Below are 7,029 nucleotides of genomic sequence, written 5' to 3'. Positions count from 1 at the left end.
ATAAACTACTCATAAAAAATAATAACTATTATAATATACACATCTTCCATAAAATCACATAAAAAGTTATTTAGGTGTATGCAGTTATAATTAATTTTAAATAAGGCAATATTTTGTCTATGCTATTTGGTCAACTATACATTTATTGATCCAATAAATAAATATTATATTTTTATTAATTTAATAAAATATTTGAATAATTTTAGCATATTCACTTACTAAAAATCATGGGCTTTAAGTACATTAGAGTAAGGCATTCAATTTCTCTGGAAAGCAAATTACCATTATTAAATAATGAAATTAGAGATTATTAAGAAATTATAGCCACCAATGTTGTAATAATATGAAGTGAGTACCTTCATATATTATTAGATATGTTTGTATGACTTTGTTGGGGAGTGCAAAAACAAAACAAAACAAAATTGTGCCTTAAAACTGCTTGGCCATAGCCCAGAAATTCTAGTCCTAGCAAATGAGAAGAATTCATTAAGCAGCTTTTAGCAAGTATAAAATCTTAATTCAATAATTTCTCCCTTTGTCTCATGTAAAACATGACATACTCAGAAAAAGAATGTATATATTTTTAGTTTTCATCTTAGCATTAACTTTCAAGATGTAAATGTATTGTTTTTTTTTTTTTTTCATTCTTTTGGGTTGGGAAACATATGGCAGCTGACCACCTTTACTCCATATTGCTTCTTGTGTCCCCAGTTGTTGCACTCAGCACACTGAATATGCAGCCAGGCTATGTGACCCGTGCTTCTAATGACATTAATCAGAAAAATAGCATTGTTGACATGTATGAATTTAGTACAAGACATTTCCCTTTATGTGTTGTCCTTTTCACTTTGATGCCTATAGGCTAATGAAAAATCAAAACATGTATAAATATATTCAATTAGATAATGACTCCAGCGGAAGGTCTATATCTTACTCCTTAAGGAGACAATAGGGAAAATATCACTGAAATGAGGCCCACTTCCTTTTCATGATTGTGGACAATTCCTTCTCAGAAAACATCATTCAAAATAACATGAGCATTAGAGGAAATGTACGTATACTTATTTTCCTACATGTGACTTTCTATTTGAGTGTTGTGGGTAAGTGAGCCCCAACTATCCCTCTCTACAATATAGAATGATATATTTACAGAATAAATGCATGTGCCGATACATGTTTAGAACGTAATATTTGTTTTGTTTTTATGTTTTGGTTAAGCGAGTCATTTTCCAAGTTTGGGAAATGCTTTGTAAATGTAATTATGTAAGATGCCCCAATAGCTTCAGGAGCAATAATGCTTATGGTACTTGCCAGTATTTCTTGATGGTAAAACTGAAGAAGTAGCCAAGATCACCAGCTAGTTGCTAGGTGGGTTAGTCCTTTAATGAACACTGGCCTCTTGATAGTGCAGCAGGGTAGTGACTGGCAGTGAATTATTTGAAGATCATGAACATGAGCACAATCCCCAGGCAGTTATGCTATTGCCAAAGTACTCTGACACTCTTCCTTGGCCTCTCATTTAAGACTGTGTATCAATGGAGAAGCAAGGAGAACAAACTGAGTAAGAAGGGGAAGGATGTGGGCTGTTGGGTACTTAGTTAAATAGGAAGAAGAGAACATGAACAAAAAATGACAAGGGTTTAGAAGTAGGATGAATTTGGAGTTTTTGACACATCTAGAAAACAATTTTGGTCTTAATATAATATAATAATCATAGATTAAAGCACCAGCTATGGTGACTTAGGACAAGAAAACACACATATTCATATAATAGAAAAAGCAGCAAGGGAGACTAAGAAGGCCATGTCAGGAAAATGCAGTTCATTGTATTTAAAGCAGAGAAAACACTGATGAAGAGAAGACAACCAATACGTAAAATTTATTTTAAATACTTTATTAAAATTCCACTCTCTCTCTAGGCTCCACCAACTACTACTCCATGGGCAAGAAAGCACCACTCCATGCCCCTAGGGAAAAAAGGTAAGCTGCACCCTGGCTGCAGGAAAATTCAGGGCTCATCATTCACTTTTGCACTTTATTCAATGGCAAGAGGTTGAGAAACCCCAAATTCAAGAGCACACTTTGGGGAGGAAGAGAAAAGCAGAAGTTTGTCAAGGGGAGAGAGGAGGTTCTCCAAATTACAGGATATTAATAAAGCTGAAGCTGTTAACCAATTCTTCCCTGAAGAAATAGAGCTTAGTAAAGAGTTAATAAGCCAAGGGAAACTTGAGAAAGCTGCACACCATCTGACAAATGCAAATACTGTGTGTGAACAGCAGAAGTTGTTGCCTGTATTAACAGCAAATGCTGCCACCACAGGTGTTCCAGATTCTGGGAATTAAGCACCCAAAGACTAGTCAGAGAATTTTAAGTGCTAGAGCATGATTGATAATCATGTGTAAGGAGAAACAAATGGTGACATCATAAAATGCACAAAAGATTTTTAAAATTTGTAACATTTAAATATCTTAAATTGAAAGTTAAGCAGCTCTGAGGGAATAAGGGCAAATATGCTTGTTATAGAATTTCCTACACTGACACCTGCCAAAGTTAATGTTTACCTTTCATAGATCCACTTGGTTATGTTTCCCAGAGAAAATGTATTTTGATAGATTAAATATATGAAAAATAACAACACCCAAGGAAAGAAGAGGACAATGGATCCTGAAGGGAGGAGTAAAATAGTGAGTCTGGGCTCTGGACTTTCACCTTGTCCCAGTGAGGATGGGTCCTGGAGGGAGAGAGCAGACAATGAGCTCTGGATAACAATGAGTCCCAGTGTAAAAAATAAAATAGTGAGCTCCAGGCTCTGCATTTTCATTCCTTGCTGGTAACAATGGTTTTCACAGTTTTATAAGTGTTTTCCTGACTCCCCAAACTGACAGGTTCTGCCTAAGTTTCCAGAAATTAAGTCACCCTCATTGTAACATAAAAAACACAGACTCCACTTGTACCCAGTGTCCATTTTCCACCATGAAATTGTGCACCTCCAGTGCCTGACTGATTGACTACACAGAACAATAAACAGAATTACTGCCCATGATATCTGCTCTAATTTCAGTTATTTTTGCTTACAATACAGATTTGTCTCATTTGAAAATGCATTATGAGTTGGTAAGATATGGGTTTAATTTATTATTAAGACATACAGTTTAGCTGTACATACAACATAACTTCTCTTAGGTTAAAAATACTCAGTTTTCAGTTTGAAGACAGGAATAAAAAGTATAGGAGATAGCTAAAGAATGCACATTTTTTGATGCTTTTTATATATTTTTTAATTTAATTTGTTATATATGACAGCAGAATGCATTACAACTCATATTACACATATAAAGTAAACATTTTTATATGTGGTTGTATACAAAATATACTCACACCATTCTTGTCTTCAAACACGTATTTAGGGTGATGATGTCCAACTCATTCCACCATCTTTTCTACTCCCATGATCCCTCCCTTGCCCTCCTACCCCTTTGCCCTATCCAGAGTTTGTCTAATTCTTCCATTCTCCCCCTCCCAGCCCCCCTATGAATCAGCCTCCTTATATCAAAGAAAATATTTGTCATTTTTTTTTTGGATAGGCTTACTTCACTTAGCATTGTATTCTCCAACTCCATCCAATTACTTGCAAATGCCATAATTACATTCTGTTTATTGCTGAGTAATATTTCATTGTGTATATATACCACATTTTCTTTTTGCATTCATTTACTGAAACACATCTAGTTTGGTTCCACAGTTTAGCTATTGTGAATTGAAAAAATAAAAAAACAGTTAAGAAAATGTTTGAAATATTAGTTATACATTTTTTAATAAATAAAAGGAATTTGAACATTGCCAACACACAAAAATGCTTATATTTGACAAGATTTAAATAACACATCATATACATGTCTCAAATTACAATAATCTACCCATAAATATGTAGAAATGTTATGTCAGTAAAAAAAGGAATCTGGAAAAGAAAGAATTTTTGAGATGTATGAAACCTCAAATGTTCTGGTACTTCTTCCCACTTGTGATTTTCCCACCCTTCTAATTCAATGGCTTTTTCTGAAACTTGAAGTTATTCTCAACTTGGAATCCCCACCCACCATGCCTTAACCATCGTTTAAGTCTATCTTCAAATTCTTATTCTGATTTAAATTTATATTTGTTGTATGTATTTCCTTAATTTTCCCATATCTAATGCCTTGTTTCTTGATGAGACTTGACATTAGCTTTAATGAAGACTTGCTTCTTGGTATGAAGAAAGTTGTAACAAATAAGCAATAAAAAATTCACTAATACACTAATAATTATTATTCACAATTGTGAAAACATATTTACAAATTGAAAATCAGAGTGTAAAATTATAGTAGCAATGATCACAAGTTAAAGTGTCATTTTTAAATATATATGAATTTAGAATATCATCTTTAGTGATTTCAGAGAATATCACATGAAACTTAGGCCACAAGCATTTTATTCCCACTCAAAGTATTAAACAGAAATTATGAAAGGCCATCACTTTTTGGACTAAGCTTCTGCACTAAGATCCCAGGGACCAGGATAAAAGTGAAAATGGAGGGCCTGGGTAAGTAGCTCAGTGCTGGAAGGTGTCACTTCTTGGATTAGCTCTTCAACACAGCAAACCAAAAACAAAATGGAGCCTCATCTCATCAAGGTAAGACTAAATTGCCTAATCTGATTTTGGTAGAAATAAGGACCAAAGGAGCTGGGCTTTATGTCACAAGCCTGTAATTTTAGTGCCTCTGTAGGCTAAGGCAGAAGGACTACAATTTCAAGGGCAGCTTTAGCAATTTAGTGAGGCCTAAGCAACCTAGCCAGACCCTGTCTCAAAATAAATACTACAAAGAACTAGGGATGTTGCTCAGTGGTTAAGTATCACTATGTTCAATCCCTGGTCATATCTAAACTTCTTAAAAGATTATGAGAAAAAGGCCAAATTACCTTCACAGGCCAATTTCTTGGGTGTGATAATGAAGCTTCCTCTGTTTTAATTCTTACAGATACTCAAACACACACACAGACACACACACACAGACACACACACACACACACAAACAAATGTAATATTAAAGTAATTGAACATTAAACAATAATTTGTTTTTCTATCACTCCATCTCTCTGCCCCACCTTACAAGGTATGTATATTCAAAGACATCCATATGATTTTTGTTTCTGATTTCTTTGGGGCTTTTTCTATCCAAAATACTAAACTCTTCTGCTCAACCCTCTGGAATACTTATTCTTTGTTTTATCAAATGAAGTATTTGGTTAATAAATTAAATTGCTGTAATTTTTGCTCATAACATTAGTTTGAATTTATGTAGGACTTCTACTAATTGCATGTTCTCTCCAATTGCTGACTAAGTATTATTTATTATTTGGTTTTTAGAATTATTATTAGTTACAGACCTGGGGAAAATACTCAGGACCTTATGCATACAGGACCAGTGCTCCATTACTGAGCTACACCTCAAGCCTTTAATTTAAGTATTACTATTAACCTATGTTAAGATTCACTAGTTTACAACTTTTCAACAGCATAGCAAGGTACCATTCTTTGTTCAGGGGGCTGTCAGATACCTTGTGTCATGTTCACCATTATTTCTGGTCTCATTAAATACCAATGAAAAGCACCATAGTATAAAAATCATAAATAGTTTCAGACATCTACAAATGTTCCCTAGAAAAAGAAATGTCATTCTAATTAAAAGAGTTCTGCTGCCTATTGAGAAAAAAAATAAACACGAGACATGTATAAGATTTTTTTAAAGTTTAGACATATGACCTCTTTATTCAAATCTAGATGAACAGGTAAGGCAGTAACACATAAAATAGTCCATAGATTTCCTCACAGTGTAGAATTGTCAGTGCAAGCTTTGCTTACACAAAATAAGCATACATAATTGTCAAAAAAAATAAACATTATTTACTTACCTCTTAGCAACATATTTTCTAGGAAAAAAATTGTTGATACATAGTTTGTAGAATTACAGGTAAGTATTGAAGAAAAGTATAATGGGTAAAGTAACAACCTCTAGAGTTTGTTCTTACCTGACTTTCCAAGGATGTCAGTGCAGATATGACAGAAAAGATGTCAGATTGTTCTGAACTTTGACTGAAGCAGTCCTTCCTTCACTCCATAGTGGAATCTTCCCTGGCTGGGTGAGGTGAGTCACACTTGTAATCCCATCAACTCAGAAGTTGAGACCAGAGGATCTAAAGTGTGAGGGCAGCATTAGCAACTTAGGGAGTGATTATCACAAAATATAAAATATTAAGTACTGGAGATGTAGCTTAGGGTTAACCATACTGAGTTTTTTCCCCAGTACCACAAAACAAGAAAAAAAAACTTCACTGAAGAATTGAACTACTCCAGGTCTCTAAAAACAAAGTGGATCTTCAAAGAACAAGTGTACAAAAACCACAGGAATTTTTCATTTTAATCCTATTCTAACACTTTGCAAATGCTTTTTCAATAATTTTGTTGGTTTTATTGTTTTGTTTTTTGGTCCTGGGGATTATACCCAGAGGCATTTTATCCTTGATCTACCCCAGATATTTTTATTTTGTTTCTGAAATAGGGTCTCACTTAATTGCTGACGGCCTCTCTAAATTGCCAAGGCTGTCCTTAAAATCTGTGATCTTCCTGTCTCAGCCTTGAGTCAATGAGATTACAGGCATTCACCACTGGGACTGGATTCTATTTTTCATTTTTAATAGAATTACAGTAATATAAAGTTACTTATGGATGTTTCCCAAATTCCTTTGGAAATGCACTAGAGATGCAGAAAGAAGATGAAGGATATCTAAGTGTATGGGGCTAAGGGAACACATGAGTGAAAAATTGATCTTCAAGATTAAATTGAAGGAGCTGGGAGCAGTGGTGTGTGCCTGTAAATTCAGCTGCTAAGGAGGCTGAAGCAGGAGAATTGCAATTTCAAAGTCAGCCTAAGCAATTTTGCATGACTCTGTATCAAAATAAAAAAGAAAAAGAAAAAGGTCTAGGACTATAGA

Source organism: Callospermophilus lateralis, chromosome 2 (assembly GCF_048772815.1).
Source record: "Callospermophilus lateralis isolate mCalLat2 chromosome 2, mCalLat2.hap1, whole genome shotgun sequence".
NCBI lineage: Eukaryota > Metazoa > Chordata > Mammalia > Rodentia > Sciuridae > Callospermophilus > Callospermophilus lateralis.
Note: the sequence above shows the minus strand (reverse complement) of the source record.